General features: G+C 41.2%; 1 protein-coding gene across 7 annotated transcripts in view; it reads right to left on the reverse strand.

Annotated features, from left to right (window-relative positions):
* LOC134348055 (zinc finger and BTB domain-containing protein 20-like) overlaps positions 1-22,636 on the reverse strand; it is a 348,683-nt gene that overhangs the window by 133,971 nt on the left and 192,076 nt on the right. Inside the window, exon 3 of one of the 7 annotated variants that reach the window (XM_063050854.1) lies at positions 5,062-5,178. The exons of the other annotated variants lie outside the window; for them this stretch is intronic. The gene's annotated coding sequence lies outside the window, so the exon portion shown is untranslated. The remainder of the gene's footprint in view (positions 1-5,061; positions 5,179-22,636) is intronic. 7 annotated transcript variants of the gene reach the window in all.

A 22,636-nucleotide genomic window follows, 5' to 3' on the forward strand; every position in this document is an offset into this window, starting at 1 on the left:
CTGAAATTCTCTCATCAAAAAAAACAATCAAATTAGTCAAGCCATATCTGACTTTTCACAAACCTGTGCTAACTAATCTGTATTTTTCTAAATGCTAATTAATTTTGCCCGACATTATTGTTATTAATTTCCTCACAATTGGCATTAAGCTCACTGGCTTGTATATACAGAGTTTTTCCTTCTTCCCTTTGTTAAAGCATGTAATATGAACGATAATTCAGTTCTTAGCAACCAGTGCCAAACCCAAGGTGGACCGAAAGACAGTGGTCAAAGCTTAAAACTGGTTTTGGTAATTTTCTCAGTTTTAAGATCAGGAGTGCATTCAAGTATTGTTACGGTTGAGCCTCCTGTTTTACAGTAACCCAAATGGCATCCTCCTTGCTAGTGATGTGAAAGAAAATAGGCAAAATAATACTTAATATGTACATCAATGGTCTTTGTCTTATCTTAGGTATTTAACTTAGAATTAATTTGTAAGATCCATTTTTGGCAGGAAAATGAAAACCTAAAGTAATATTCTGTACTTTAAAACAATACTTTGGAACACCTTGGGTGTGCCAAGACAATCACTGTTGCCAAAGTCAAACATGACTAAAATAGGACAATCTAATGCATTCCTTCCATTCAAAATTTCTTTATCCAGTATTTTTTTTGAATTTACAGCATGGAAGCTCCAGAAAATAAGCTGATGAAAAAAAAATCTTAGAAAGTAACTCACAGCATTCGTTGATCTTGTTACGTGGGTGGGGGGGGGGGGAGGGTGGGGGAATACATCAACATGCTGTCCTGAGTACTCACAAAATGTCCTTCCTAACTACAAATATACCAGTCTTACCTGGTCTGGTCTGTGTACGATTCCAGGCCCCAAGCTTAGAAAAACACACCACTCTGTAACAGGACAACAATGATTCATCCTCTGAAGAAATTTAAAGAGGGCCAATTGCCAACCTTGATATAAAAGAAATGCCCCCTTCTCAAGACTAGTAAAAAAGTTCTGAGAGTCAAAATCTCTGGAGAACTGAACAGTTTCCTACTGGCCTCAGCTGAAATCTTCAACGGGGTCAATGTCTCTGTTCACAGGGTCAACAGAAAATAACGATTTTTATAAAATATATCTTAGAGAGTATATCTTTCACAAAGGTGTGGATTTCTACACAGCTTGGGTTCCACACAATCCAAATAGTGCTGACGTCTGACAATATTCCCTTGAGGAAAGTAACTCATGAAAAGAATTATCAGTTAGATAAAAATTCAGACCAAAGGTTTAGCATGCCTAACACTACACCCACCCCCATAAAGGATGGTAAGTCAGAGGTGAATTCTATAGTTTTATCAGGCAGTAATACATGGAATCATATTATTTCAGTCACCGATGGAAATACATGCCAATGTTCTCCTTCCAAGTAAGAGGTGACAAGGCCAATTGTGGCAGTTCTATCACTAAGTTATCTCTGCTTGAGGTGATGATGTAGCAGAAACTGCTAAAGGAATCTAGAAACCTCTGATTAACTAACAAACATTTATAAAATGAACCACTGGGAAATTTGTTCCCTTCATTGTGCAATGTTAATTTTAACAATACTCATCATTATTGAAAATGTTCATCAACACTGAAATGAAAGATACTGGTTAATTTAGCCATGGCACATTGTTCAACAGCATTACAGCAATTTCTAGAGGCAACTGTAGTCCCCTGCAATATTCAGTTTCCAAATTCTGGTAGCACTCTGATCAATTAACACGAAACACCAGTAACAGTCCATTTGAAAATATCACTGCCTAACTGTTGTAACAACATAGAAACAAGCTAGGGGGAAAAAACATAAGAAATTGCAGTATGCCACTACGTTGTAAAGAATATCACTAGAACTGTTCAGAGTTCAAGCTTCACTTCTGTAGTTGATGACATCATCTCCAGCTATGTTTTGTGACATTCTCCAGAGTTTCATTACAAAGGCCCCCTTCAAAGCTGCTTTAGTTAACACAAACATACTAGGTCATTGACTCAGATTCATCAACTCAAAATCATTAATCACCTAGTAATCATACAAAGATTGACTGGATTGAATCAGCAGATTGATATGTAACCATAGCATTGATATAACGAACTTCAGCAGATAATATGAAGTGGCATAGCATTTCAGAAATCACCATGTTTCTGGCCTTGGTCAATAATCTCAATTGATGGGCATTTATTTATACATGTACTTAGTCTATTTAACACAAATCGTAACATCAGCAATTCAAGTTATTTTTTAGATATTTGCCGAAACTGAAACTATGTGGACGTTGGGTAGCTAGCAGGTTAAAGTCATTTGGGTCTGCGGCATTTATTGTTGATTGGCAGCTACTACAAATTATTGGTCTCATTGGCAACTTGGTGAAATGAAAAGCAAGAAAGGCAACCCTATGGAGTCAACATAAAGGTGACACAATCAGAAAATATGCAATTGGCACACAAAATGCAAGCAGTTTTAATGTTACCATACTACCAACAGTCTAAATGCATAAAAAAGGAAGGATAGCAATGTGCGGGGACTCTGCAGAAACAATACAAAATAAAACCCATTTAAACTTTTTCTATGGGCTCAATTATGTAAATATAGTCTAATATTTGTGCTGTTGTATATAGAGCATTAACGCCCATAGAACAGTGTGAAGCTTTACCTTCAGAGATACAAATAAATCAAGCAGATGCTGATGCTGTTACAAAAAAGTCATAGATATAAATGTCCATATTTTTATAAGAAAGGAGACACAGTGGTGCAGCAGCTAATGCTGATACCACACAGCTCCAACAACCCAGGTTTGATGCTAGTAGTGGCTCTGTGAAGTCTGCCTGTGACCAATGGATTTTCTCTGGTGCACCAATTTACTCCCACATTCCAAAGACAAGCTGGTAGATTATTTGGCCACCGTAATTTACCTCTGGTGTAGGAGGTTGGCAGAAGAATAAGGAGATAGTTGGTGGATATGTGAGAGTAAATAAATTACTGTGAATCAAGAGGGGAAGCTGATTGGTTAGTTCCACGAACTGGCATAGATTCAATGGGCAGTAATACGGGCATAGTGGTTGCTGATGAAATTTAATCCAGATAGGTGAAAGGTAATGCACTTTGGGAGGTCAAATTCTGATGATACAGAAAATATATGGCAAACACCTTAAGAGTTTGGTTAACTGAGAGACTTTGGGGTGCATGTCCAAAAATGTCATGAAAATGATTCCAGAATTGAATGGCTTGTCATATGAAGAGCATTTGGTGGCTCTGGGCCTGTATTCACCAGAATTCAGAAGAATGAGGGGTAATCTCATTGAAACCTATTGAATGGTCAAAGGCCTTGATAGAGTGGATGTGGAGAGGATGTTTATTATGGTGGGAGAATCTACAACCAGAGGACACAGGCTCAGAATAGAGGTGGTCCTTTTAGAACAGATGAGGAGAAAATTCTTTAGTCAGAGAGTGGTGAATCTGTGGCATTCATTGCCACAGGCAGCTGTGGAGGCCAAGTCTTTATGTATATTTAAGGTAGAGATTGATAAGATTCTTGATTGGTCAGGGCATGAAACAATACAGGGAAAAGACGGGAAATTGGGGCTGAGAGGAAAATTGGATCAGCCATGACAAAATGGCAGAGCAGGCTCGATGGGCCAAATGGTTTAATTCTGCTCCTATATCTTACGGTCTTATGTCCATAATTCCCTGAAAGTAGCAACACAGTTATAAGTAGTAAAAAAGCCACTTGGTATCCTTGCCTTCATAAGTCAAGGTATTGAGTCTAAGAGTTGCTGCAGCCATACAAAACATTGGTTAGACAGCATTTGGAACATTGTGTACAGTTCTGGTTGCCAGACTACAAAAGGGATCTTAAAAGCATTGGAGGACAGCAGAATAGATTCACCAGGATTTTGTCTGGAATGAGGGACCGTAGCTATAAGCAGAAGTTGGACGAGTTGGGTTTATTCTCATAGGAACACAAGACGCCGATGTGCTGTCTTGTAGAGTTTTACAAAGTTATGAGGGACAAAGCTCGTGTATTGGTTCACAATATTACTTGATGCATATTTACATCAAAATTTAGTCAAATCAATTTACTCGCTTTAATTAGTCTTATAGTTTACAGTCACTAGAGTTTTAAAATTAAAGAAAATACCAAGCCAAATTCCATTACCACAATACTACCAACATGTTTAATGTCCCACCAGGGGCCTTAACACCCTCAACCACTGACATACAACCAAAGACGCCTACTATTTCTCAGCCATACATTGATAAATCAGACCACCAGGCTGAGCCCCTACTCCTGTAAACAAACAGAAATTGAAAAAGGAGAATCCAAAACAGAAAATTGAACAGTGCTGGTCTGAGGAAAGAGATGAGATTCCACATGACTACTATGAATCCATTGATATGTCCATGTTCAAAGACTCTGTTGCCGGCCTAGGTGAGCATGTCATTGCCATCACAGGCTTTATTACCAAGTGTGTTGAGGAGTGTGTACCAAAGAGAAAAAAATTCAGGTGTTTCCAAACCAGAAACCATGGAGGAATTGGTAGATCCACTATCTTCTGAAGTTTAGGTATGCAGCATTCAAATCAGGTGACATTAACCTTTATTAAAGAAAAGAAAATTTTAACCCTCTTCTGCTTCAGGGTGTGGCTCCCTCCTGCTTTAAAAAGACTACTATCATCCCTGTACCCAAGAATAACAAGGTAATGTATTTTAACGACTATTATCCTGTGGCTCTCACACCTATTAATTTGAAGTGCATGAAGAGGCTGATTATGGCATGCATTTACTCCAGTTTTACAGATAGTCTCTTGAAAGGGCCTCTCATATGATAAGATCGACACGGCCCCACAAACTACCTCGGTATTTTTCACTTTATTGTTCACCCACACCGTACTTTTCCAGTAGCTTTTATACTTCATTCTGCATTGTTATTGTTTTACCTTATCCTAGCTCAATGCACTATTTAATATTGATCTGTATAAACAGTATGCAAAACAAGTTTTTCACTGCACCTTGGTACATGTGACAATAATAAAACAATAACCAATACCAGTCTTGGATGGTCAGTCCAAGTGTACACGTGTTTTTATCTTGATTGGAGCACCTTCCTCCAACTTCAGATTTTCCTGCTGCCTTTTATTTGAGTAAAAACCAATATATTCAGTAGCTGCAAACAGAAAAGAATTCAATCAAACCTCTGTTTGACAAATTCAATCTAACTGCACATCACTGACACATCGTTTGTTCTGCCTCCACATTATCATCTCATTTCAAAGTCCTGTCACTTATCTCCATTTCTCGTTATTTTTGTCTTTACAATATCATAATCTGGTTTCAATGCCCTGTCACTATTTCACACCTTTTCTTGCACATCCTGTTGCAGACGACTTTTTGACACTATACTTAAAAATCAGGCCATATATTTTAATTTTCTCCAGTGACCACAAACTATCATATTAAAATGTGCATTATAAATAAAATACAAGTTATACATTGGATCAAATTAGTAACTTTTTTATTACAGTAGATTTCTTTTTCTGATTTGAGAACTAGAGAGGAATTGCAAAAGAGAGGGCACAGGTTTAAAGGTAGTAAGGGGAGGGTTGTGTATGTGGCCTGTTTACACAACTAGTTATTAATACAAATGTTGGAGATGGGAACTAAGTTTCATGGTTCTTTACTGGTAGAGTCCGAACTTGACACACACATACAGATCAATACGCACCTAATAGCGCATGCAACAATGTGTTACTAAAACATAAAGTAGTCCTTTATTATAATGTAGGCTACACGGTACCCTCCTCCCCTTTTCTTTTAATAGTGTATTAACTGTTTTTTACTGGGGCACTATGCTAACAAATATGTTTACCCTTGATAAACAAATGCCTACCATTTGTTTACAAATTATAACAAAGTAACTTAAAAATATCAAATTATAACAAGCTTTTTTTTTAAAACTTTTGGTCTAAGACCCATTTAGAACTCAAGTCTCTGGGGAGGTCTTCTCTGCCTCTCTGGGTAATGTCTGTCCTGAAAAGGTTGCTTTGGGGAATGAGTCTCCACAGGTACATCAGGTGGGTCATCAGCACTGATGACAGGCTTATCTGTAGATGAGGCTGATGTGGTCACATCAGGAGTGTTTGCTTCTATGTCAGGGAAGTCCGGGCAAGGGGTTGCTGTGTTTTTCACCTGAGCATCCAGGATTTGGTCCACATGACATCTCCATACGTTCTCTTCCATCTCCACTGTATAAATCAGTGGCCCGTCTATGGTAGAAATTTTACCTGGCTGCCACTTTTCAGTCTGGTAATCACATGCAAGAACTGACTGTCCCACACTGAAGCTCCGTGTTGACTTAGCATTCAAGTGATTTAACTGTCTGTTCTTCACATCATGCCGTATATCTGCTTTGAAAGATCCATGCGGGGCCTCAGGTTCCTGTTCAGAAACATCATTGCTGGAGTCTGATTAGTGGTTGCATGTACTGCATTACGATAGGCGAGGAGGAAGTTGTCTATCTTGTGTTGCAGTGGCCGATTTTTGCTGTCCATTGCCTAGATGGCTTTCTTGAATGTCTGCACAAATCTTTCTGTCAAGCCATTTGTGGATGGATGGTAAGGTGCAGATGTAAAGTGCTTAATTCCATTGTTCTTCACAAAACTTTGGAATTCTTCAGAGACAAATTGTTGTCTATTGTCTGTGCAGATTTGTTCTGGTATGCCATTCCTGGCGAACGTGGCCCTCAGAATTGTAATGGTCTTTTCCGATGTGGTTGGCTTCATTTTGATGACCTCTGGCCATTTGGAATGTGCATCAACAGCGATTAAAAAGATAAGAGTCCATGAATGTTCCAGCAAAGTCGACGTGCACTCGTTGCCATGGTGATGAGGGCTACTCTTCTTTAAGGCACTGGTCTGGCTTTGTGAAATTTTGGACATGCAGTTTTCTCAATCTCAATCTTTGTTTTCATGCCCCGAAGTGTTCCTATTCCTTTTATGAACACTTCCTCAGAGTCAGCACGTATCTGTGACAGTCTCTCAGATGTAGCCTTGCTGCCCTCCTTTGCTGACACAACTAGTGCCTTGATGGTGTGCCAATCCAACTGGATTTTCCTGAGTCATTCATGTCTCAGCAATCGTAGTCCTCCATTTTTCAGTACATAGAGGTTCAGCTGCTGTGTTTTGTCTGTGTAGGTCACTGTCACTTTAATTTTACCTTTGGGACGCACTCTCTGTCCTGTGCAAGTCTTTAGCAGTAATTTAGTTCATTTCAGAGGTACGTGAGAAAACATAACGGTCGTTTGTAGTCATGTACAGAGATCACTGTTAAAGCTGAGCCTGTATCCAACTCCATTTTCAGTCTCACGCCTGCCACTTGTGGAGTAATCCATATTACTCTTCGATCATCGGTCTCTTTCACGCTGTGAAGTTGCAGACAAGACAATTCACTTTTGTCTGAGTCGTTTTCATCAGAATTGCTTTCTTTCATTTTGTGTACATTGTATTTTCCTTTCTGGGGTTTCTTGTTTCTCTGTGTTTTGTCCTTTTTCTGCTGTTTACTAGCATTGCATACACTGCCAATGTGGCCCTGTTTGCCACAGTTTCTGCATTCTTTGTCCTCAGGGTCATGTGACATGCTCCCACAACAGTTACATTTCTTTCCTTTATTTCTGTTCAGCGACATTTTATTTGTAGCATATTCCAGAGATTTTTGTCGTATCTCTGAAGCACTCCGTGCTGCTGTTTCCAATGATATTACAATGTTCAGCGCCTTCTCTAATGTAAGGTCTTTTTCACACAGGAGCTTCTTTGTGTGGTTTCACAGTGCATGCCACACACTAACCTGTCCCTCAATGTGTCCAATAGACCAGCTCCAAATTGACAATGTTCTGATAATTTGCGCAATTCTGCACAATATTCAGAAATGTTTTCATTTTTGCTCTGATTCCGTTTGAGAAATTTAAATCTTTCAGCAATGACCAGCGGTTTGGGGTTTAAATGCGGTTGCAGAGTGTCTACTATTTGCTTGAATGTTTTGTCAGCTGGCTTTCCAGGGGTTAACAAGCTCCATAGCAGCCCATATGTTTTTGTTCCCATAACACTGAGTAAGACGCTGGCTTGCTTTTCATCATTAACACCGTTAGCATCACAATATAACTCCACTCTTTCAATGCAAGTTACCCAGCTTTCAAAGCCACTAAAGGCCAATTTATACTTCTGCGTCAAATCGACGCGTTAAGTATGGCGTAGCTGCGTATCCTGATGCGCACCTCCCCAAAAATGTAACTACGCGTCGCGGCAACGCAGACAGAAACAACTGTGATTGGTCTGCTTGGTGGTATCGCATCTCCTCCTGCAATACACTGCAATAGCTTCCCATTGGGCGACTGAAGGGCAGGGAATGAATTCTGGCTGCAATGCTTTCCATAAAGCTTTACAGACCTCCGAAATTATGGAGGACCCTATGCTTGACGCCAGTTTGTAGCTAGCTGCTACAGCCTGTTGACTTCCACCTGAAGTTAAAACTCGAATGGAATGAAACACAGAAAATTCACCCTACTTCAGTTTCAGTCGCCATTGTTTGAAGTTTGAGTTTCTTCGTGTTGAGTTTCAACATGAAGAAACTCAACACAGTGGCATAGAAACTCCACTGCCAACTAACGTTTTGGTGGTAAATTGCAGAGCGAAGAAGACACACCAACGCACAAGTATAAATGCTCACAACAATGTAGGCCACTTATGTAGGCTACGGCGTAGGCTACTACATAGAAATATAAATCAGCCTTATCAAGTGCTGTAATGGTTCCAATCATCGCCATCTTTGTTATGTTAATTTAGTCCTGTTTTTCCTTCAAAGTTGCTGGTGAACGCAGCAGGCCAGGCAGCATCTATAGGAAGAGGCGCAGTCGACATTTCCTATAGATGCTGCCTGGCCTGCTGCGTTCACCAGCAACTTTGATGTGTGTTGCTTGAATTTCCAGCATCTGCAGAATTCCTGTTGTTTCCTGTTTTTCCTTGTTTTCTTTTTAGCTAGCTTCTTACAGTCAACTGCGTGTTCCACTTGACTCACGTGTCCTTTTTGCTAGCTCAACGAGCGCACTCCGTCTAGATGTGTGTATTGCTCCTTTTCATCGCCCTTCTCCAAGTGTTGTTATCAACTAAAACATGGTGTTCCGATAAGATGTAGGCTCATAACTTCCGTCGCCAATTTGTTGTGTATGTGGCCTGTTTACACAACTATGTTATTAATAAAAATGCTGGAGACAGAAACCAAGTTTCATGGTTCTTTACTGGTAGAGTCCGAACTTGACACACACATACAGATCAATACACGCCTAATAGCGCACGCAATGACGTGCAACTAAAACATGAAGTAGTCCCTCATCACAATGTAGGCTATACGGTATAGGGAGAAATTTAAAGAAGATTGAAGGGGCAAGTTTTACCAAAAACAGGTGTGAATATTTGGAAAGAAGTTGCCAGAGGTGCTCGTGGAGGCAGATAGCATTATGTTAGAAAGGCATTTGGACAGGTATTTGGATAGGAAAGAAGAATAGCGATATAGTGTCATGCAGGCAGCTGGGATTCACGTAAATAGATAACTTGATTGCCATGGATATAGAGGGCTATAAGGATCCATTTCTATGTGTAGGTTTCAATAATTCTATAAAGAACACAATTGGTAAATTTACTGATAATACATATACAAATCTATGCAGTAATACAAATCCCCTTCATGCCAATTAACCAAAAAGTGTCTCGCCTCTGAAGCTGGCATTCTTCAGAAATTGTTTACAACTTACTATTTCCTGGATAGTGAATGGTGTTTTAAGACAAACGAAATGTCCTTTATTGTGGCTTACAAAGTTATCACTGGTTCATTTCTTCTTTGCTTCCGTGTGTAAAGTATCGATGTTGACCTCACTTCAGTTTTGCACTTCTCGGATAAAGATTCCTGGAAAAGGCTACGAATTGCTGGCAATTTTAATCTTTAATCCATGTTTCTCTGGCTTTTAATACTTTTTTCTGCTTTTTCCCTTTCTGATGTCCTACCTATCTTCTTAAGGCCATCTGTTGGTCAGGGTCAAACCCAACTGTCTACACGATGCACAAGCCAGGGCAGTCCAATATGGAGAGCAAGCTGTTACCTACGTAGAAGTTTTCCCCTCTTCACACAGCAGATGAATCCAAAGGAACAGCAAAGATTGATTCAGTTTGGCAGCAGCACCATCGCAGGAGTTGCAGTCAGCGTTGAACTCAACATGGGACTGCCTTAGGGACTCCAACTTCCGGTTTACTCCCGAAGCCTATCCCATGAGTGGGTTTAGCTGCAAGGCAGCGGAAGTTTGAAATCAGAGTTTTCCTTCCCCACCTATGTTCTTACATCCTTATTAATTATATTCTCACTTGATATATCAGTTTCAGAATCAGAACCAGGTTTATTATCACAAGCATGTGATGTGAAATTTGTTAACTTAGCAGCAACAGTTCAATGCAATACATAATATAGAAGAGAAAAAAATAAAATAAAAACAACAATAATTAAACAAGTAAATCAATTACAGTATACGTATATTGAATAGATCTTTTAAAAAACGTGCAAAACACAGAAATACTGTATAGTAAAAAAAATGAGGCAGTGTCCAAGGATTCAATGTCCATTTCAGAATCGGATGGCAGGGGGAGAAGGAGTTGTTCTTGAATCGCTGAGCGTGTGCCTTCAGGCTTCTGTGCTTGATGGTAACAGTGAGAAAAGGGCATGCCCTGGGTGCTGGAGATCCTTAATAAGTTACAATACCATTCTGAGACACTGTTCCCTGAAGATGTCCTGGGTACTTTGTAGGCTAGTACCCAAGATGGAGCTGACTAGATTTACAACCCTCTGTAGCTTCTTTTGGTCCTATGCAGTAGCACCCCCCTCCCATACCAGACAGTGATGCAGCCTGTCAGAATGCTCTCCACAGTATAACTATAGAAGTTTTTGAGTGTATTTGTTGACATGCCAAATCTCTTCAAACTCCTAATGAAGCATTGCCACTTTCTTGCCTTCTTTATAACTACATCGATAAGTCAGGACCAGGTTAGATCCTCAGAGATCTCGACACCAAGGAACTTGAAGCTGCTCACTCTCTCCACTTCTGATCCCCCTATGAGGATTGGTATGTGTTCCTACGTCTTACCCTTCCTGAAGTCCACAATCAGCTCTTTCGTCTTACTGACATTCAGTGCCAGGGGGTTGCTGCGGCACCACTCCACTAATTGGCATATCTCACTCCTGTGCGCCCTCATATCACCACCTGAGAGTCTACCAACAATAGTTGTATCCTCAGCAAATTTATAGATGGTTATTTGAGCTATGCCTAGCCACACAGTCATGTGTATATAGAGTAGAGCAGTAGGCTAAGCACACACCCCTGAGGTGCACCAGTGTTGGTTGTCAGTGAGGAGGATATGTTATCACCAATCTGCACTGATTGAATTGAATTGACTTTATTTCTTACATCCTTCACATACATGAGTGAAAATCTTTATGTCTCCATCTAAATGTGCCATGTGCAATCATAGTAATTTATAATAATTTATAAAAATAGAACAGTCAATGTAATAACTCACTCAAATCAGCGTGAGTTTATCAGTCTGATGGCCTAGTGGAAGAAGCCATCCCAGAGCCTGTTGGTCCTGGCTTTTATGCTGCAGTACCGCTTCCTGGATGGTAGCACCTGGAATAGATCGTGGTTGGAATGGCTTGGGTCCCCAATGATCCTACAGGCCCTTTTTACACACCTGTCCCTGTCCTGAATCATAGGAAGTTCACAACTTCATATGCGCTGGGCTAGGGAGGTACAGTTCCCATACCAGGCAGTGATACAGCCAGTCAGGATGCTCTCAATTGTGGTCTTCCGGTTAGGAAGTCGAGGATCCAATTGCAGAGGGAGGTACAGAGGCCCAGGTTTCCCAACTTATTTATATGTACTAAGCCAAGATGCTGGTCCTTGGCTATTTTAGTGAATTATGTTGTTCCCAAACAATCCTAGACTGGTTCTGAAGAAATCCAGCAAACATTTAAATGACATGCCTGCTACAGATTTACATTTCTTAAATGAAGTGAACACTTCTCTCCAACATCACTTTCCTTGACAACCTTTTACCTCCCTTAAATTGTAGTTGCAAGCAGCATAAATGATAGACTGAAGAATCTCACAATTCATGAGAAAAAACATGAAGGACTGCATGTCGGAATGGGAATGGGAAGTAGAATCAAAATGGGTGGCCACCGGGATATCCCTTTTTTTGAGGCAGGTGCTCAACTAAGCGTCTCCCAATCTACATCGTGCCTCACCAATACACTGGAGGCCACACTGGGAGCGCTGGATATAGTAGCTGACCCAAACAGACTTGCAAGTGTCGCCTCACCTGGAAGGATTGTTTGGGGCCCTGAATGGTAGTGAATGGGGAGGCGTAGGGGCACTTGTTCTACATGCAAGGATAAGTATCGGGAGGGAGATTAGTGTGGAAGTATGAGTAGACAAGGGAGTCGTTTAGGGATCGTTCCCTCCAGAAAGCGGAAAGTGCAGGGAGGGAAAGATGCACTTGGTAATCCTGTTCCTGCTAGTTATTTTCACACTGCCTAAAGCAACACAGATACCTTTCAAACTGCAGAATCCACAGGTGCAAAATTACTCCCCTTTTCTGTGTCTACTGTGTTTCAGGAAAGCTGTCAGGCACATGGGTCCAGGCAAAATTTCGTATTATACTACCTGCCCAAAACTGCACGGCTTTTGCTAACACTGCTGTGCCATAAACATCAATACTTACATTGGTTTCATTTGATATGCATGGGGAGCTTTGCAAAGGTTGCAATGAACTACATTGGTACTGGCAGGTAAATGGTAAAATTCAAAAAACTTGCCTGGATTAGCCATTTGAAATCTGCACGAATAACAGTAACACTAAGTTTCAAGTGGAATTCTGAGACTCCAGCGACATGAAGATTTGGTGTGTGTATACAAATTGTTAATAAACAAAAAAAGTACTCAATCAAATCACAGGATTACTTATTCTCCAGAGGCAATAGAAATACCAATGAGTTATTTGATTTCTTTAATTTATACAAAGCTTAATAATATGAAATTAAATTCCCAACCAAAAATCGATTGTCTTTTTTTCTGCAACACTTTAATATAGGTTTAAATTACTTTAACTTTAATAACTATTATCTACACATTATAAGACAACAATTCAAAATGAGGAGTATGCTTGCAGTTTCACAAATAAGCCCCAGGTGCCTTATTTAGATTTTAGAAATTTGGTGACTGTCTGGACAGGTCACACCCTTGTGCAGGACAATAATAGTCACACCTGAAGAAGTGAGATCTTTTCAGCCAATTACTTGTTTCTTTTCCTTTCAGGGTTCTTTTGACGACTCTGATCTGGAGTTACATGCTGACCGATTCTTTGTGGGAATGGGACCTACTCTTGGAGTTTCACGACTCGCCGTTATTCAACTTGCCAAAGGCGCAGCTTGAGAGCTCAGCTTGCCTTCGGAGGGATCTTGTGGCTCTGGAGCTGGGCGAATCAAAGGTCGGTGTTCCGGTAGATCGGTGTGTCATGGGAGTCGGAAGATCTATGGCTGTGTGCCCAGAAACTTAAGATCTTTGGGCACAGAGCTCGGAAAAAGCAACGCAACAGACTTTTAACATCGTAAACCAAAGGGTTGTTTGTTATGTCTCCCCTCTCGCTGTGAAACGGAGATACCTCTTTCTCCCTTATTTGGGCGGGGAGAGGGAGAGGGGGGAGAGAGGGGGGAGAGAGGGGGGAGAGAGGGAGAGAAAGAGAGAGACAGACAGTGGTATGTCGAATACCGGCTGAACGAGTAGCCTTTGGGGTACTGCAAGTCTGTCTTTGCTGTTGCTTTGCTGCATGCTTGGGTGCTCAGTGGTGGGTGCCGATGCTTTTTTTTGCTGGTGGGGGGAGGGGTAATTGTTGCTTACTGCTGTTTACGTGCGGGAGGGAGGGGGCACTTTGGGGATCTAACATTTAACTGTCATTCATTCTTTGGGGGCACTCCGTTTTCGTGGATGGTTGTGAAGAAAAAGCATTTCAGGATGTATATTATATACATTTCTCTGACGTTAAATGTACCTTTGAAACCTTTGAAAATCAACTTAGTGCATCCGAGTTTAAGTTAACAATATTACTGCACAATTGAAAACACAAGGTCAAGATTTAGTGATGCATTATACAAATATACTCAGTTACAGGATCACACACAAATGGAAAACTCAATGTCATTATCTCTAGCCACATTATCCACAAGGTGTTCGGAAAGGATAAAGACAGAGATATTGAATCAGGAAAGTTAAAAATGTCAGCAAGAATGTGAACATCTTAAGGGCTCGTTTCTATGCTGTGTGACTTTTCGGTAAACTTGAAAAATTAAGGGCAGAGTTTGGTTACCATTTAGCAATAGAAACCATTATAGTATCCTAATGGTCAGTAAAGAGTAAGAGGGAGATGCAAAAGCAAAATTGTAGATAGATGTGCAAGGACTATACACTACTGGTACAACAGTTCAACTGCCCCAAAATTGATTATTACATTGTTACACGAAAGGGCAAAGGCTGAGAGCTGTAATTGGGTTTCAGGAAAATTAGCCATATTCAGAAATGTGAAAACAAAGTTGCTGAGAGATACAGATGAGATCATCCAAACATGAGATAGAAATTAAAGTTAAAAACAAATTCTGCATAACTAATTACTTTTATTACAAAATAGATGAAGGGAAAATGGCAGAAGAGATATAAAATATAACTCATCTTCTTATATTCATATTCAAGCACAAAGTAAAAATTTTCAGATGGCACTTAAGTCCCACATAAGAGAATAATTAGCAAAACTGAGACAAATGAAATTAAAAAGTCAGTGACAACATAGATAGAAAACTGGCTTTGAAAAAAATTGCTCAGATCTGGGTTGGTATGCTTTAATGATCTGAGGTTAGTGCTGGATCACTACTATTTGTTGACATAGTAATGTCTGAAATATGTGTGTAGGATGAAATTTGAAGTTCTGCAGGTTACAAGAAAACATGACAGAGATGGAGGAGAATGATAATACATTGTGAGAGGATGTAGATAGATTGGTTGGATTGACATCGGAACAGTGAGCTGCTGGTCTCCACTCTGGTTGTTGCTGGAGCAACCTCTCTCCCTCGCTGTGAGAGAGAGCCTGTCTGAGCTATCGAAGTGCTGATTTGTGGACTGCAGTTTTGATGGATTCTGGATTAAGGACTTTTTGGGGCTTCTGCTGTTGCTTGCATGGTGGGGCGTCAGTGCATCTGCTAGCGTGGTTGATGCTTTTGGTGCTGCTTGTGGGAAGGTGGGGGGGAGGGGAGGGCTTTGGGGCTTCAACGTTTTGATCATTCATTCTATACGGGTTCTTGTTTCATGGATGTCTGAGAAGAGTACAAATTTCAGGTTGTATACTGTATACATACTCTGATATTAGTGAATCTTTGAAAATTTAATACAAAGGTGTTAAGTAATATATTTGGCAGAACTAGAACAAAATAAATGACAGTGCTAAAGGACATGTCCAACAGAACATCAGTGAAATATGGGGGGGGGGGAGATGGTGTCAGAGAGGGGGTATTAGAGAGAAATCGGTATGGGAGAGGGAAAGGAAGCTAATGAGAATAATGGGAGAATGAACTGGGTTAGGGTAGGATGAGTATAAAAATTGATGCTTGATGATTGGTGTGAATGTAATAAGCCAAAGAACTGCACCATATTCCTGCACCGTATATATCAGCTGTAACATACACCCACAGGTCAGGCTGTGCTTGAGAGCAAATAAAAATGAGCCAATATGACAGACCGACAGCAAAAGAGGCCAGTTCTGATACAGACTAAAATGAGTTGCATTAATTTGTGGAACTTAACATCTGAGGAATTTTACATTGTGCCCTTACAGAAGATGAGGCACTGCTCTTCAAACTTATGTAAGGGAGTATTATTACAGTGTAGTGTGGAAATGGGGTCATAGAGTTATAGAGCACTACAGCACAGAAACATACCCTTAGGCCCATCTAGTCAATCTCAAACTGATATTCTAACTAGCCTTATTGATCTGTACCTGGACCAAAGCCTTCCATATCCATCCCATCCATGTACTTCTGCAAATGTCTCTTATGTTGCAATCAAACCTACATCCACCACTTCCGCTGGCAACTTGTTCCACACTGACAACACCCTCTGAGTAAAGAAGTACCCCTTCAGGTTCCTCTAACCTCAGTACTAAAAAGCATGCTTGCATCTACTCTATCAATACCCATCATAATTACGTAAATCTCTATCATTCTCCTAACTCACACACAACGTCCTACCTGGTTTGTCTTCCCAAAGTGCACTTGTCTGCATTAAATTCTATCTGCCATTTTTCAGCCCACTATTCTTTCTGGTCCAGATCCCTCTGCAAGCTACAATAGCCTTTCTTGCTGTCCACTACTCCTCCAATCTTGATTGAGGGTGTAGTCAACAGCAAGGAAGCTGTAACAAGATATGGGCTAGCTGGGTAGAGAGTAAAAGTCTCCGACAATACTGAGCTTAGAATTGCCTCTGTGAACTAAATGCCAGTGCTTTGTGTTTGGTTTCTCCAGTGTGAGAGAGGCCAAATTGTGAATACTGATAGCAGTACACCAGATATTACAGAGCCGGCTTTAGGCCTCTCTGCAATATTATTACAGGAATTACATTCTAACTGAATCATCCAAAATCGTTGAACAGAAAAATAAGACAATCAGCTTATCCGCTAGCCTCAATTGTGATAATTTTTGTTGATGTTGAGATGAAAGAATGTGGGCTTAAAATCCATTTCACAAAATCAGCAAATAACTAAGACTGACAGACTGCTGTATTACTTGGAGGTATATGGTTTCAAATAAGCCATTAAAGTACAACTTTAACCTTCCACACACTAACCCCTTGAGCAGCAGCAGAGGTTGAAAAAAATCCCTTGGCAGTTTTCAAAGTGGCATGGCATCTCCCTGGTGTAATAATCAATATTTCTCTCAACCAACACCATCAAAACACATTAGCTGGTTTCTTGTTTGTGAGATTTTATTGTGCATAAATGCCTAAAAATAGAATGAAACTTTAAAAAGGACCTTAAGTGCTTCAGTTTTCCCCATGGATGTTAAAGATGTGATAAAAACAATTCTCTTTTCTTCTACAACTATTACTGTATTGCGATATTCTGTTCTTTGTTTGGTTCAACATTCATGCTTTTATGGTTATGAAAAAAAATCAGTTTTAAGATACAGTTAACTGCAATTCCTATTTTCCCTTCATTATAATAGGAAATATAACTGAAAACACACTAATTTTAATCAATGTGATTTAACAAACAACTGGACTGGTCATTCAGCCCACGATGTTATGCATTTCTCGATGCCAATTTATACTAAATGTCCTCTGCCTCTGTCTCATCCATAATCCCTTCATGTTCACGTGTCTATCTGAAACTCCACCAAACTGCTTGCTTCTATGTCTATCCCTGGTAATCCCTTCCAGACATCTACCACTTTCTACATTAAAAAAAATTGCTCTGCATATCCCCTTTAAAACTTACACTACACCACCAACCTTAAAAGCATATCCTCTGGTGTTTGAGATTTCTACCTTGGTGAAACAGTTCTTATTGTCTGTTGTATCTCCGCTTCTCAAAATCTCGAAATCATAAAACACTCTAACAATCTCATCTCAGCTTTGGACACTAAGAAGAACAAGCCAACTTTGTCCAACCTTTTGTTACTGTTCATATCCTCTAATTCAGACGGCATCCTGGTTAAACCCTTCTGCATCCTCTCAGTCTCCACATCTTTACTATAATAGAACTTTGATAAGCGGCCAATGACATCTGAAGTTTGCTGGAAACTTTTATCAGGTCCACCGCCTGAAGAGAAAGGGCAGGAGCAATTCACGGCAGCATTCTAGAGCTTCAGCCAGTGGCCAATTGGCACTTGAGAGTACTTAGTAAGAGCAAATTAAAGGAGGGCAGGGGCAAGCGCAGTGGCCATCGTCTGAGGGAACATAGTCAGAGTGGTGATCTTAAGGTTTTACCTGCTTAAGGCTTCAGCAAAGAGAGGCTTCACTCAGAGAAGTTCTTTCTCCTCTTCTTTATATCTGCTCAGCCAGGTAGAGACGACAGGCAGGATAGTGCAATGCTCCTCTTGCAGGATGTGGGAAGGCAGGGAGACCTCCAGTATCCCTGACCACTACAAGTGCGAGAAGTGCATCCAGCTGCAGCTTCTAACAAACCATGTTAAGGAGCTGGAGCTGGAACTGGATGAACTTCGGATCTTCTGGTATGCTGAAGGGGTGATATAATAGGACTTATAGAGGAGTAGTTACACCCAAGATGTAGGACACAGGAAACGGGGTGACAGTCAGGAAGGGGGAAGAAGTTAAGGAACCAGTGCAAAGTACCTCTGTGGCCATCCCCTTTAGCAACAGGTATATAACTTTGGATACTGTTGGGGGTTGAATAACAGAGGAAAGTCATAGTGGTCGGGTCTCTGGCACTGAGTCTGCCTCTGTGACTCAGATGGGAAGGGGAAAGAAGTGGCACACTGTGGTGCTAATGGAATTTATTAGTGAGGGGAACAGACAGGTGGTTCTGTGTGCGAGAACAAGATTCCCGGATGGTAAGTTGTCTCCCAGTACCAAGGTCCGGGATATCTTGGATCAGGTCCTCAGCATTCTTAAGTGGGAGAGTGAACAGTCAGAAGTTATGGTCCATGTAGGTACCAATGACATGGGTAGGACAAGTGACGAGGATCTGCATAGGGAGTTCAGGGAGAAAGGTGCCAAATTAGAGGGCAGGACCTCCAGGGTTGTGATCTCAGGACTGCTAGAGAGGCTAGAACTAGGAAGATTGTACAGTTTAATACATGGCTAAGGAGTTGGTGTAGGTGGGAGGCCACAATGATTTTGGATCATTGGTCTCTCTTCCACTGAATGTGGGACCTGTACAGAAGGGACAGATTGTACCCGAACTCGAGGGGGATTAACATCCTAGAAGGAAGGTTTGTTACTGCTGCATGGCGCGGTTTAAACTAGAGTTGCAGGGGGATGGGAACCAGAGTGCCAAAACACTTACTGGAGAGGTTGCTCCTAGGATGAGGCTCTTCATTCCAGGACGAAGGAGATGCCCTCCTTTTTTTAAAAAAAAGGGGCTTCCCTTCCTCCACCATCAACTCTGCTCTCAAACGCATCTCTCGCATTTCATGCACATCTGTTCTCACCCCATCCTCCCACCATCCCACTAGGAATAGGGTTCCCCTTGTCCTCACCTACCACCCCACCAGCCTCTGGGTCCAACATATAATTCTCCGTAACTTCCGCCACCTCCAACGGGATCCCACCACTAAGCACATCTTTCCATCACTCCCCTCTCTGCTTTCCACAGGGATCGCTCCCTACACGACTCCCTTGTCCATTCGTCCCCCCCATCCCTTCCCACCGATCTCCCTCCCGGCACTTATCCTTGTAAGTGGAACAAGTGCTACACATGCCCTTACACTTCCTCCCTCACCACCATTCAGGGCCCCAGACAGCCCTTCCAGGTGAGGCGACACCTCACCTGTGAGTTGACTGGGGTGATATACTGCGTCCGGTGCTCCCGATGCAGTCTTCTATATATTGGCAAGACCCGATGCAGGCTGGGAGACCATTTCGTTGAACACCTACACTCTGTCCACCAGAGAAAGCAGGATCTCCCAGTGGCCACACATTTTAATTCCACATCCCATTCCCATTCTGATATGTTCATCCACTGCCTCCTCTACTGTCAAGATGAAGCGTTGGAGGAGCAACACCTTATATTCCGTCTGGGTAGCCTCCAACCTGATGGTATGAACACTGACTTCTCTAACGTCCGCTAGTGCCCCACCTCCCCTTCGTACCCCATCCCTTACTATTATTATATATTTTTTTTCTCTCTCCTTTTTCTCCCTCTGTCCCTCTCACTGTACTCCTTGCCCATCATCTGGGCTTCCCCCATCCCCCTTTCTTTCTCCCTAGTCCTCCCGTCCCATGATCCTCTCATATCCCTTTTGCCAATCAATTTCCCAGCTCTTAGCTCCATCCTTCCCCCTCCTGTCTTCTCTTATCATTTCGGGTCTCCCCCTCCCCCTCCCACTTTCAAAGCTCTATCCATCTCTTCTTTCAGTTAGTCCTGACGAAGGGTCTCGGCCTGAAATGTCCACTGTACCTCTTCCTATAGATGCTGCCTGGCCTGCTGCGTTCACCAGCAATTTTTATGTGTGTTGCTTGAAATTCCGGCATCTGCAGATTTCCTCGTATACTGGAGAGGTTGTGCAGGCAGATCTTGTTACGATCTTAGACAAAGTTAGGAATCAAAAGGTTGAGCATGGTGCAACAAAATTGGAAAGTGTGAATACAGGACTGAAGGTGCTGTATCTGTATGCGTGCAGTGTACAAAATGAGATAGATGAACTTGCAGTACAATTGCAAATTGACAGGTATGATGTTGTAGGCATCACAGAATCATGGCTACAAGATTATAGCTGGGAGCTTAACATCTAAGGATACACAATGTATTGAAAGAATAGGCAGGAAGGCAGAGAGAGTGGCACTGCTCTGTTGGTAAAAAATGAAATAAAATCATTAGAAAGAGGTGACAGAGGGTCTGAAGCTGTTGAATTATTGTGGATAGAGCTAGGGAATTGCAAGGGTAAAAAGACCCTGATGGGAGTTGTATACAGACTGCCAAACAGTACTAAGGATGTTGCCTACAAATTACAATGGGAGAATGAAAATGCATGCCGAAAGGGTAATGTTACAATGATCATGGGGGATTTCAATATGCAGGTAGATTGGGAAAATCAGGTTGATGCTGGATTCCAGGAGGGTGAATCTCTAGAGTGCCTATGAGATGGTTTTTTAGAGCGGCTTGTGGTTGAGCTCTCTAGGGGATCAGTTATTCTGAATTTGGGGTTGCGCAATAAACCAGAACTAATTAGAGAGCTTAAGCTTAAATAACACTTAGGGTAAAGTGATCATAATATCATCTAATTCATCAAGAAATTTGAGAAGAAGCTAACGTCAGATATATCAGTATTACAGAGGCGCAAAGGGAATTACAGAGGCCTGAGAGAGGAGTTGGTCAGAATTGAATGGAAAAGAACACTGTCAGGGATGACAGCAGAGCAGCAATAGCTGGCCAATACACACAAAACACCGAGTGCAATCTGATTAAAATTTAAATAGCTGCAGCATGACTTTCTTACTATTATACTCAACACCCCTACTGACGTAGGCAAGCATGCCATACTCCTTTACCATTTTATCTACCTGCACATCCACTTTCAGTGAACTAAGACCTGGACCACAAGATCTATTTTTACCTCAGTTCTATTTAGGGGCTTACAGTTAACTGTATACTTTGTCTTTCCATTTGATTTTCCAAAGTGAAACACCTCACACATGCCACTTCTCTATCCATGTTTGTTACTGATCTATATCCTGCTGCATTCCTTGATTGACATTTACATTGTCCAGAGTTCCACCAATCTTGGTGTCATAAGACTATTAGAAGAATGAGAAGGATCTCACTGAAACCTATCGAATATTGAAAGGCTTGGAGAGAGTGGATGTGAGGAGGATGTTCCTATGGTGGGTGAATCTAGGACCTGAGGGTACAGCCTCAGAATACAGGCACATCCATTTATATATAAAATGGTGCTGGAAAAAAGCCAGCAATATCATGAAGGATCATACCCACCCTGCTCATGGACTATTTGCCCCACTCCTATTAGGGAAGAGGCTACACAGCATGCAGACAGGACTATCAAACTCAAAAACAGTTGCTTCCCCCAAACTATCAGGCTGATCAACACGTTCACTTACTAACCCACCCCAACACATTACCACTACCATTACTTTATCACTTCCTATTGGAGTCAGCAAATATACAAACACTCCTACACCTAACAGCATTTTATGGACATACAATCATGTATATAAGCTATTTTAGTACATTTATATTTATTGTGCTCTTTATCTTAATGTGTATTTTTGTCCTGCATCGGGTCCGAAGTAACAATTATTTCCTTTACACTTGTGCACTGGAAATAAAATAAAACAATCTTGAATCCTTCTGCATTTCAAATAACTGTCCAATGGAATCCCACTCATCACAGATTCCATATATCATTACAAACAGTAGGTTCAAGTTCTGATCAACAGTTCCACCACTGCTTTATCACTTCATCACTTCCTGTCAAAGTAACCTTCTGTTTAGATGAGTGTACATGAGGACAACTGAAGGGTAATTGTCTTTTTTCAACATCTTTTTTATGATTGTAAGATACTGCTGGACATCAAGAACTTCAAGTTCTGCAGGTCTGCCCCCATCAGCAAGTTGCTCGTTGGCGGAGGAGCTGGAATTGCTGCGGACCATGTTGCTGCCTGCTAGATAGGAGTCAGAGAAGGTGCACAAAGGCGATGTGCTAATAGTGAGTGATTGTCCTCTTTATTTTTCTTACGTTCGCAAGACACTGTTGGACTTTGGTAATGTGAAATGTTGCAAGTCTGATTTGCTGGT

The sequence above is a fragment of the Mobula hypostoma genome, chromosome 6 (genome assembly GCF_963921235.1).
Source record: "Mobula hypostoma chromosome 6, sMobHyp1.1, whole genome shotgun sequence".
In the NCBI taxonomy this organism is placed as follows: Eukaryota; Metazoa; Chordata; class Chondrichthyes; order Myliobatiformes; family Myliobatidae; genus Mobula; species Mobula hypostoma.